At 37.8% G+C, this 12124-nt stretch overlaps 1 protein-coding gene across 3 annotated transcripts in view; it reads right to left on the bottom strand.

Moving 5' to 3' along the window:
- Nucleotides 1-12124, bottom strand: part of si:ch211-285f17.1 (sickle tail protein) — a 121906-nt gene that overhangs the window by 57708 nt on the left and 52074 nt on the right. The window lies entirely within an intron of this gene.

The following is a 12124-nucleotide window of genomic DNA, read 5'->3' as shown; positions in this document are numbered from 1 at the left end:
CAGTAAGCTTTATGCAGGGTTATCTATAATATAAACATTTCCCTCAAAAGAAAACTCATCCTTGAAGCCTGTGACTGCATGCACTTCGATCTAAATTCAGAAGACTGTCACCGTCTCATAATATCAGATCTGCCTGCAAAGTACTGCAGCAGCAAGCTGCAGATTATCACCTTAAAAATGCAACAGGAACTGAAGCAAAATTAAGTAAAATTTTTAGGCTTCTGTATGGTAAATCTGCATGGTTGCTGATAACATATCTCTAATATGTTTTTGGCAAATTTCTTTGTAAACAAATTTACAACAGTGCATGTAGCAGACATGCAATCATGGCACACTTCCACAAATCCACAGTCCACATACAAACAGAGCAGTACATACACAGTAAATACAGTACAAGATACGGCTAGTTTAAGCAAAAGAAAAAAAAAAAAGGTTAACAGTGCTTTCAGTCTCCACATTACTTCCATGTAAATATGCCAGCTCTCTCACAAGTTTGTTAAAAAGTGATTGCACTGCAATTGACTCTCCTCACAGTGATAAGCAGCTTAAGACCTAGACTTTACAGCCAGTCAATCATGTGTTCCTCACTTTCCTAGCTGCACTTCATATCTCTTCTGCTTCCCTTCCCTTCTGCAGAGTAATCTTTGTCAACTTAAAGGTTATTGCTAACTCACAACTCAACAATATAAAATGCAACTCAGCATTTGTCAAACAGAGTTCAGTGTGTACCATATTGTTTCAAAATGTACTGCCCAGCCAGCTCAAACCTGCTCTATATTCGTCAAGTAGAAAAAAACAAGTATCAAGGTATGTGAAGGGAAAACGATGAAGCAGAGTGGCTGCATGAGGTCCTGCTTTGGAGAAGTAAGCGCTGCTGGGGCTGATAAGTGATGCAGGTGGTGGGATATGAAATAGGTCCTATAGAAAGACGGGGAGTCTGTCTGAGATCCTGAGAACACTAGAGCCTCTGTCCCAGTCTTTATCTGTGAAACCAGCTGTAAGCTACTCATGTGATGTGTGTTTATTACAGCATGCTTCTGTATTAATATTGATGTGTGTGTGTGTGTCAGCCAGTGGGGGTAGGTGGATTGTTTTTCCAAGTTTAGGGCTCTATGGAGCAGAAATTTTGTAAATGTGGATCAGCTTGAAAATGTTATGTTTCCTCTTAGTGGTATGTGTAAACAAGAATGGGAATCACCAGGATATATGCCTGCATTTTCATGCAATGACACCAGAGATGTTTTAATGGGATCACACAAATTTCAGGTGATCAATGTCAAGGGGAAGTAAGAACAGAAACAACAGAAGCTTTACTGTTGTGTGATTATTGCATGTGAAATGTTGCAGCTTTCCCATGGCAGAGGAGGAGAACAAGTGAATTCCTTCAAAGTTTAATAGTTTTACCGCAATGTGGCCACAATAAACAAGAAGAGATCAGGTCATGGGAGCACGGACGAGAGAGGAATGGGCACAATGTGACTGATTTTGTTATTTAAAAAGGTTGCCTCCTCCTTTTACTGTGCTCTGAAAGGTTTTCCACAACTAGTCATTTGTACTTTAAACCTAATTTGGTACTATATTAAATTACCTGATTCTATCTATCTGTAGCACAGAGCAAAAACGCGTTACTATCCAAGTAACAACTCTATTTTAAAGAAAGAAATAAATGGCTAGAGACTGTGTGACATGGAAAGTTTTACACCATTTCAGTGCAGAGAATAATCATCCACTACAATGTACATTTTTGAGTCTCTCTGCTTCTAGTAGTCGTCTCTGTACAGAAAGAGGCTCGACTAGAGTGAACAAAAACTACTGTCAGGTTGTTAGTGAGCTCAGTGCAGGATTTTGCAGCTGGAGAAATGTATATTTCTTTCTTGAGATTGTGGGGACCAAAACAGAGCAAAAGAAAGGTTATTTTTAACTAACATTAGCTAACATTTGGATTTAGTCTTTTGATTTTGCTTTGCTTTTTGCTTTTCCACTTTATTATATGCAAATTATACATCTAGGTATATAGAATAGAAATATGTGAGTGCTCAAAGGTATGTCAAATGCCACACTAGCATGAAATGGATGATTAACACTGTGTGCCAGGAGATCAGATGATCTATGTACAGTGTGTGGGCATGCACAAAGCACTTACTTCATGTGTTATTAAATTTGTTAAACACTTTTTTCTTTGTGGCTATATTTAGATGTCTTCTTTAGCTTTCAGTGTCTGCTCCTCTTACCTTTTGCTGTGTGGCAGTGGAACAGAAAGGGCCTGCCACATATCTAAAAATAGCCTCAGGGAAATTGTACAAGACACAAAAGCTGTATGATTTGAGATGAAGAAAGACATTTTCAGAGATCTTATACTACTTCAGCCTTAGGCCATGGCTAGAGCCTGCTGCTTTCCATGCCTTCTGATTGGCTATTAATGACATCATCCCAAGATCCAACCCACTGTTCCAGCCTGACGATGTCATCAGTGCTGAAACATCTCAGTGATGTAATGCAGGGAGGGCCGTAATAAACACTCAAGTAGCACCCCTTCCTCTTCCCCTCTGCTTTCTCTACCTATTTCTTCTTTCCTCCATCATTTCAGTGCATCCTTTCAGCTCATCGGCTGAAAATCTCTTCCCACCTGTTCATTAACACCGAAATACAGGACAAAAAGATTTGCACTTAAGCCCACAGCTATTAAGAAGCTGATACAACGACAAGGAGAAATGACAAAAGAATTTACCTTTCTTAATCCTGTCTGTGTCCTGCAGCTGTAATTAAAATATGGATCAGAGCTCATGCCGTTTTCTCCCATAAGATGTGATTAAAGACATAAAAACCCAGGTGGCCATTTCATTATTAAGCTATAGTTAAAACTGCTCTGGACAAAGAGCAAAAGATTTCTCTGTATATTCACATAGTGTAATGCTCAAACTTTTATGACTCTTAAGTCACCAAAAGTGACACATAAATAAAGCAAATGTGTAATCTGGGTGTTATGTCAGTTTGCTCCTATATGATTTATTCAGACTATTTCATCTTTTGGCATGACCTACACATCTGTTTTTTAATCACTATTTGCTAGTTTGTGTGTGTGTCTTTGTACTCGGCAAAAATCCAGAGCTCAAGCGGATTAGAGAGGGGACTCTACCCCTGATCAAAGCAGCACAGAATCCAGCTTACTGGGACACACTGTTTAACACATAACCCCCATGGAAGTGATATTGTACATGTTAGAGACCTATGATCCACCAACTGCATTGCAGTAAAAAGGTGTTTTTATGTGTTTCCTATCCTTTAGAAAGATTCTGCACAGAAAGAAAGACAGGGAGAGAGAAAAAAAGGCAGAAAATCAGGGCAGCGACACTCAAACCTAAGTGCTGTCATTAAGTGTGAAGTATGCAGCTGTCAGCTGCTTCATAGAAACTGCAACTGTTAATAGACCAAACAGAGCGTTCTGGAGCCCTTCCTCTGGTGACTCGGATATCTCTTTGGTTTTGATTTTAAAGGACAGAAGGCACAAAGCATCTGAACAACACTGTCTGGGAGACTGAAATGGTAAAAAAAATCCACTAAAGCAGGTTTAAATAAACATTTACCATTATATTGTGTAATAGTCTTCACTTGTTTAAAAATGTAAAATATAACTTTATGTTAATAAATAATAAGAATTCTTTGTTGTGAGCCCTCTGGTCTACTGTGCAAAAAGTTTTATTGGTTTTACTCTAACTGTCGTCTCTTGCTGATATCAAGCTAAGCCATGCATTATGGATGCACTCCTGGTTAATTCGGATCAAGATAGTTACTGTAATTAAGTCATTCTCTGGCTCCAGAGATAGTCTTCCATCAAACTGTCTGAGCAGAGCTTTGACAGACCAAATGGGATGTGTCTAATAATAAAAACTCTTCTTGGGTATGGCTGAGATCTGTCAGACTGAGCAGATAGTTGGGGACATTTGGCTAATTTCACAGCTAAATGAATTGATATTTTCATATGCAAATAAGGCACGAGAGATGCAGTCTGCCTTTTTGAAAGGCCTGTTGCATGACTAGCGTCTGGCATGCCGCTGGTTGAAAAGGCAGCATGCCACATTTCAACACAGATGCAGATACAAGCAGAAAGCTGATATAGTACCCCACTCCTTCCCTCAGCTTCATTATGTACATAGTGAGATGGTTACTTTGTGATGCCTCTGTGGCTAACCACCATCATCCACTAGCTAATGACTTAGGCATGTGCCTAGCAGCCTATTGGCTCCAGTTGTCTCAGATCTTAGAAAGCTGAAATGAAGCAAGGCATTGTTGTGCTGCTGCAGGGAAGGATACGCTCTATGTGAGAGGAAAGCCCGACGGGAAGGAAACTTCGAAACAAAGTGCTAAGAAAAGGTGGTTTAAAAAAGGCACAAGAGAGGGAAATGTGTGAGTTGGTTAAAAGGTACACGTGCGTTAAGGGGCTGTTTCCCCTCTTCCTGCCATTATAAAATTTAATGGAAATGAATTGTGGAATGTTCTGCAGCCTTGAATTTTAGTGAAAAGCAGAGTGTGATTTTGTGGGAATGGAAAATCCAAGAAGACAAATTAGAAGCTAAACTTTCCCCCCATAGATTTGAAGGGAATGTAATGATTGGACTGGTTAACTTGATAGCTGCCAAATAGCACAGACACTATCTGTAAAGATCAGCTCTAAAATATATTAAACATTTTTAATAAGAACTCTCTAACTGCCAGTAAAGAGCAAGCAAAAATGGAAACATACTATGAGTCTTTTGGGATTAACACCAATACAAACTGCTCAAATATTATCAAAAATGTTGATACCAAAATATCCCAAAAAAATTATTCAAAGTATTCCATTTGAATTTCTACTGTACTACATCTCTTAGACATTACCCAGGCATTTTAAAGCCCCACTACACAACTTTGGTATATTTTCTCACTAAGGCCTCCTCAACAAAAACTGCACTGGATGAAAGATCCTACATTAGATTATTGTTGGAGTCATGTTCCTTTTCAGATGACATGCTACTTTCTCATTTATAAGATATGCTAGTTCTAAAATAAAAATCACATTCTACATTTCACATCAACTTAAATTGGTTTAAAGGTTTAAATCAGACTTTGTGACAGTTGAGACCAAGAGCCAAGCAACAAGTACCATATTCCAAGAAAAATCCATTGTTTGCAAACAGAACGTTTTGTGTGTAAATGTGTTTAATAAGCAAGGTCACTAGTACTGTTGTGGATACTCATCAGCTTGACAAAACCAGTGAAAGTAATCCCTGAAAATGTCTTAATGTTTCTTTGTTGTTTTTTAAAATGTAAATTAGTCTCCGTTCATCAACAAAAAATATTTATTAGAAGTTATTTTTTTACTTCAGAGTAATCCCTTCAAACCTTAATAATGACTTAGATAAAACTTCTCACCTTTGCCTTGTTTAGTAAGCCCTAGGCTTTATAAATATGCAGATTAGTTCCTATCTTTATCCCCACAGCATGCCAGGAGATCAACTTCAATTCTGCACAAAGACTGTAAAGTGCTTTTTGATGCAACGTTTTAAGTGGACAACAAAAAGGCGGTGCTAAAAGCAGCAAATAAGTGTAGTGTAAATTATTATTTTTTCCTTTTAGTTAGCAACTAATATACTTGCTTCTGTCAAGTCCAAAAGAGCCAAATCACATGTTCAACCAATTCAAACAAGATGAAAAGCAGTATTTTCATCTGATTCCATTCAATATCTTTAAAACAATCACAGTGTCATGTGAGCTGTTATAGCAGTATGATGTGTACGTCTCTGATAACTTTCACATTATGCCTTCCTTGATGCACTGTTTTCACACAAATGACAAATATCCTTTCTACAGCTTTATCAACACTGAATGTACATATGTCTGCATAAAGCTCAGAAAAACATTAGCAGATGTCTTCTACATCTGAATAACTTATTAACTTCACAACAGATTGTCTCATTAATGTGGGTTAATGTGGACTGATGGCTGAAGCACACTGTAAATAGTTATTGTTTACGTGTTGGATCAAATGAAAAATCCATTGCACAAATTCACAAAAACCTAAATATTGGCAATGAATTGCATATTGATATATCCACTGGTTTTGATCATATTTATTTTTGGACCCACTGCACAAAAAGTTTGAGAATGACTACAATTATGACTGTAGTCAGAATTGTAGTCATAGACAGAATGACTGAAATTAAAAACCAATTCTTAATTAAAGACCAATTCTTTTGACACCCTTGACATCTGCTCCATCTGTCAATTGCATGGATTACAGGTTGCTAAAATATATTACTAAAATGGAAAACCTTTGATCTCACATTAGCACAGTTTCCATTCACCAGTCAATCTGAAGTAATTATTTTAAAGTCGCCAAAAAAGAAAATCAGACGTGTTTCATCAACTGACTTGGTTTTTACAATTAGTGGCATTTAAGGCTGTGTTGCTTAGATTTGGGATTCAGCAGGAGTATTTTTTAGACTGAAAAAAAAACTAAAACATAAAAAATAAAAGCATAACTGCACCAGACCTCTTCAGGATTTACTCTCATCTTTGGAAAAATCTAGGATATTATATCAAGCCTGATCAGTCATTGTTTACCAGCTAAGACTGAAATTAAAATTATGATTATATGAAAAAGAAAAACATTCTTAGCAAAGCTTTATGGTATAATATTGACAACTTTGTAAGAAATGTCAGCTGTGGTCGAAGTTGTGAACATAACTGTCAGAGTAATTTTGCCAGACTTTGTCAGACCCATGCTTGCATGGCTAAATATTGCTTAGAAAGAGGAACATCACTGCCACCATTGCTGCATTTAGCAAGTCTGTCCACAACTGCAACATGGCCAACATGGATTTCAAGCTGTCAACCTTGTATTATCCTGATAAATTATAAAAGTCCTCAGAGTCTGTACTTGATTCAGTGCCTTCATATAGCTGTACACAGTGCAAAAATAGCAACACCCACATACCTGTTATTACATTAATCCTGAAATGGTTTCATTTGATAATCGTTGCTTAACTATTCTACTGGGCCTATTTCCAGTATTTACATGGTCCTGTCTGTTTATCAGACAGAGCAGGAAGCAGTTCTCTAAACAGACCATGTAGAGAAATAGGACAGGTTTCCTCAAAACGCCCAGCTCCAGAGCTCAGTTAGCCACTGTTCCTAGAATATCCAGCCTTCTTAAAAACATCCTGTGTATGTCACAGGCTTTACAGAATATTTTCAGAGATTGGAGTTTCACAATCTCCGTCATGCTTAAATGAAAGTGCACTGAGTTTGTCAGCCAGAAGGGTAATTATAAAATCATACTAATGATAATTACTCATTAGCTGGAAGTCAATTCAATCCATAGAAAACATAAAAAAGCTAACATCTGAGGGACAAGGGCAAGACATAGTAGGTTGTTAACCAGGGTGGCAGAGGAGTCTCATCCATATTTATTGGGATTAGGCAGCTTTAATAGTCAAATTCAGACTTTTCTTAATTAATGCTTTATGAAGACGGAAAAACCTCAAGAGATTTACACATTTTTAAAGAGTTAGGATACAGGCCTGACATATAAGGGCATTTGTAGGCTGTCAATTAGGCTATTTTTCTAATTATCATGCGCTTTTTATTATTGCATTTCAGCTTATCATGACATCACTTTCATCTAAGTTTGCCTCAAGGTTAACTTACTCAAAGGTCAGAAGCAGTACACAACAATTATAACATGCATGGCTTCTGTTTACATGTATACAAATCAAGTCTGTCAGTAGACACTAACAGCCCTGGTGCCTTCTTGTGTATTGTGAGAAGAGCCACGACAAGCCGAATGCCCTAAGGGAGTGTATGGATGGGAGAGGCAGAGGTGTTTACTTTAAGGAAAAAAAAGCTGGGGAAGTTAACAGAGATGCTCTGTGGCAGTTTCTGCTTCAAATCGAATCCCTTCTCATGGTTGCCAAAGAAAGAAGAGATGGCCAGACAAAACAACTTCACTCAATAGGTTATGCCAATTTGACATGTTTGACAAGGACATACAGTACACAGCAATGCACTGAGCTCAAAAGGAAACAAGTTTGGTACCAGGCATTAACAAAGCCGCTAATTTCCACCTGCATGTGGAGGTTATAAATGTCAAGAGGGTGTAAAGTATGAAAAAGAGGATGAGATATCAACCTATGATCCAGAACATTATGGACACACACCTAATATTGAGTAGTTTTTTCTATCACATAGAGGCGTGGGCTGCACTAGAGCTCTGTAGCTATGCTGTGATATCTTGCACCAAGCTGTCAGTAGCCGATAGTTTACATTTTACAAGTTTTGAGGTGGGGCTGCATGGATTGGACTTCTTTGTCCTGCACAACTCACAGATACTTACCTTTTATTTGGATACCAAATCAACACCTCAAACTCACATCATTCTCAAATCATTCTTCAACCATTTTTGCTGCATGGCAGGAAATATTACCATACTAAAAAACGACCACTACTGTCAAAGAATAAGGTGTACTTGGTCAGCAAGAATGTTTAGGTCAGAGGTATGTGTCAAAGTAACATCCATATGAATAGCAAGACCTAAGATTTCCCAGCAGGACGGAGCCCAATAATGACACTGATAACCTGTCTGCCATGTCCTCTCAACACACAAAGATTCAGCCATCCACGTGATGTTAAAGAAAACACAGTTTAGTATACCATGCCACTTTCTTCTACTGCTATATGATCCAGGATTGTAGACACTACAGGCACCAATCTGCAGCTACACAGCCCCATAAATAGCAAACTGCGATGTACTCTGTGTTCTGACACATTTATACTAGAAAAAGCATGATCATTTAAAGCTATTTGAACTACAGTAGCTTCCCTGTTGGTTAAAACAAGGCAAGCCTTCATTCTCCACATGCATCAGGGAGCCATCGTCCACCAAAGACTCAAATTATGAAGTTTGCTGATTTCCTCACATCACCTTTAAGGACAGAATGATCACTTGGTGCATAATATATTCAAACTACTGTGAGGTGCAACTGTTACAGATAACCAACGTGTTTCATTTTACCTGTTATTAAAAATCATATAGCTGAACATTTATTAGGCAGTATTTTCACAGTTATGAACTATAAGTAGGTAAGTATGGCATTTAGATTAAAATTAAGATACTTATAAACAAAGCACTTATGACTAACAGAAGATTCACAGCTGTAAGAACCAATCATATGCAGAATCCTCTCTAAAAACAGACCTACATAAAAAAACCTACTGTATTCTCCATTAGCACCAGCAGCCTCCCCCAACTCAACAGGAAGCATGATTTTCCCCTGTAAATGATAGTTGTTACAGTAAAGCGTGTAGCATGAGTGTAGCAAATGTTGAGGTCTAACATATACCTCTACTGCTTCCCCTAAAGCACAACTGTAAAAGACAGGAATATATAGTCCTGCTTACCTAAATTTGTTAAATAAAAAAAAATTATATGTAATATAGTGTAACTATCAGTCAGTTTGACTCAAACCAATTGTGAATATCAAACATAAAGACACTAAAGGGGTAGAAAAGAAAAAAAAATAGAAGTCAGTTCCACATTAGACCATTTTTTTGTCTGTGTGTCACATTTTTTCTCAGAAGTCATTAACCTGTTTCCATTAGCAGCTGACAGAAAGTCACTTCCCTTGACTCCAAGAGAAATGGACATAATCTACAGTATGTGTATATTAATGGCAATTTAAAGTGTGGCAAGAAAAGGTTTTCCTCACTGTACTTTCTCACCCCCATCACTGAAAGAAAGTTTTCAAAGAGCACTGTCAGTGTAATAGAAAATGATCTGGCTCACCATGAGGTCAATTTACAAGAAGTCAAAGTCATCAACATAATAGAGATTTTCTATGATTACATATTTCTATAATTCTTCCCTCTATTAGACTCAAGTCGATTTTAGCCATGAGGACTTATTCTAGTCTAAGCTGCTGTAATCTTCCAAGTTTATATCTGTACTTCACAGCTAATTTAGAGAGTAATCTGCTTCAGGCAGAGTCTTCCAGTATATTTTGCATAAAGTGTTAAAATGATATCAGGAGCCCAGAGTTTCACAAGAAACGAAGTTTGATAGAGACCTGTTTACTCTTCATTGTGGGTGTGTCCACTGGCTCGTTCATTGCTGACTTAGAAAATTGTAATTTTACACAGAAAAAAAAGCCTTCTCTGGAACTGATTACTATCTCTCATCCTAAATATAAGTTTGATGGAACAACTACTTTGTTTTTCCAAAAAAAATCAACCTGAACTCAGTAAAAAGCAAATTAGACACAAAATCGATATTAATGAATTTATGCAGGTGAACAGAAATTGTGCACTCTTTTCATGATACTTAGCCTGAGTTGATTTTAGTCGCAGGTTTCTTTCGTTCCTGCACTACATTTGTGTTACAGATGTGACCACACACATCAACCTTTAAAGCCAGGAAAAGGATATTTCTACTTGTAGGCAATATTGTAAAAATGTTTGTTTTTAGGCAAGTGATGTTTTTTCTAACCCAAAATATGCTCTTTTTCTGTTTCAACACTGAAAAGAAAATCTATATTTTTACCATTATTTACCTTTGCCTTCCATAGAGATCTCCATTATTAGGGTGTGTCTTACATCCATTACTCAGCTACCTATAAGGGCTGAAATGAAGGTTCTATAATGTTTGATCAAAACTTGGAGCCCAATGACACGTGGCATGAAATGGCTAGGGACTCACTAAAGAATGACAGTGCAGGCAGCTTGTTGGAGAAACACCTGGTATGGCCTCTCAGCTTCTCTCCTCCCCTCACCATCCCCTTAACTGCTGCCGGCCTCAGCCAGGGGGGGTAGGGGCTCCTGGGCCGCATGCCACTAGCCAAGGTGTGTTTCCATCAAGCTTAATGTGCTGTGACAGACACCACATTCTTAAGCCCTAAATTTGCATTTGGCGAAGTTTAGAGCATGATCTCCTGCACAAATTGTGGAATGATGTGTTATGTGTTATATCTGGAAAGGGATGTAACAGACTGGTAAAGGTAGGTCCTCAAGTAGGCAAGTCTTAACCTTAGTGTCTCCTAATGATATTAGACAAATGGAGGCATGTGGTCAGAGGCTTCTGTGTGTCTTTGCTTGTAAAAACACTGCCAAAATCATTCTGCTTCATATGCTAGCACTTAGACAAATAGTTTGGTTGAATTAAACTGGCAGCCAAAGCATTGCCTTACATTTAATAGCAGTTTCCTGTGGTCTTGTGAGAAATTGACAACTTGCTATATCAGCAAAGCATACACAAAGCTTGTGAGAGAGTCTGACAGTGTCAAAATGCTGAGATGAGTGATGAACGATGAGGGCTCTGGCAGGGATGAACGGGCACAAACTTATTTTTCTGATGACAGACTCCTCCCTGCTGTTTACCTTCCTACTCCGTGGTAGGACTGAAAGTGGAATACTCATTGTTGAAAGAGACACAACAGATCACTCCCATCACTGGTAATTTGAGTGGTAGTAAAACTTTACTAGAGGAAAATTACCCCAGAAATATATTCAAAGCACTTTGTATATTATCTCATGTTAAAGTTTGTTGTAAAATAGACACTTTGAAATAGTTTTAACAGTAGAGTTTTTTCTTTCTTTCTTGTTTTTACATGTGAGAGCCATATCAAATGCAAATAACTAAGAAATTACCCTTTTTTCCTATTTGTCTGAGCTTCCAGACCAGGCTTTTCCAGATGTAAATGTACTCTGCAGTGGAAAAAGTCCATTCCAAAAATGCGGTAGAAATCCAGACAGGAAAACCGGCTTGTTAAGACTCTAAGATACTTAAAACTTATTTGCAGAACTGAGACACGGTTAGTAGGCACTGATAGGTATGGCACAAAACAGATTCCATATAATTACAGTTTATTGCCTTTGATTATTTAATAGAACAGTAACTAAGTGTTTGAAGATGCAAGCAACATTGATGTTCACTGTGAGAGTGAATCATCCCAGTGGGAAAATGCAGCAATCCATTTGATCCAGACTCCAAACATAACCAAATCTACAGTAAATCTGATCCACAACCAGCTTCTTTGATGATACAGATATCATCTCTCTGTGATCTAAAAAGGTGGACGAGCTTCAAAAAGACAGA

The sequence above is a fragment of the Melanotaenia boesemani genome, chromosome 18, assembly GCF_017639745.1.
Source record: "Melanotaenia boesemani isolate fMelBoe1 chromosome 18, fMelBoe1.pri, whole genome shotgun sequence".
Lineage (NCBI taxonomy): Eukaryota > Metazoa > Chordata > Actinopteri > Atheriniformes > Melanotaeniidae > Melanotaenia > Melanotaenia boesemani.
Note: the sequence above shows the minus strand (reverse complement) of the source record. Positions and strands in the feature narration are given on the sequence as shown.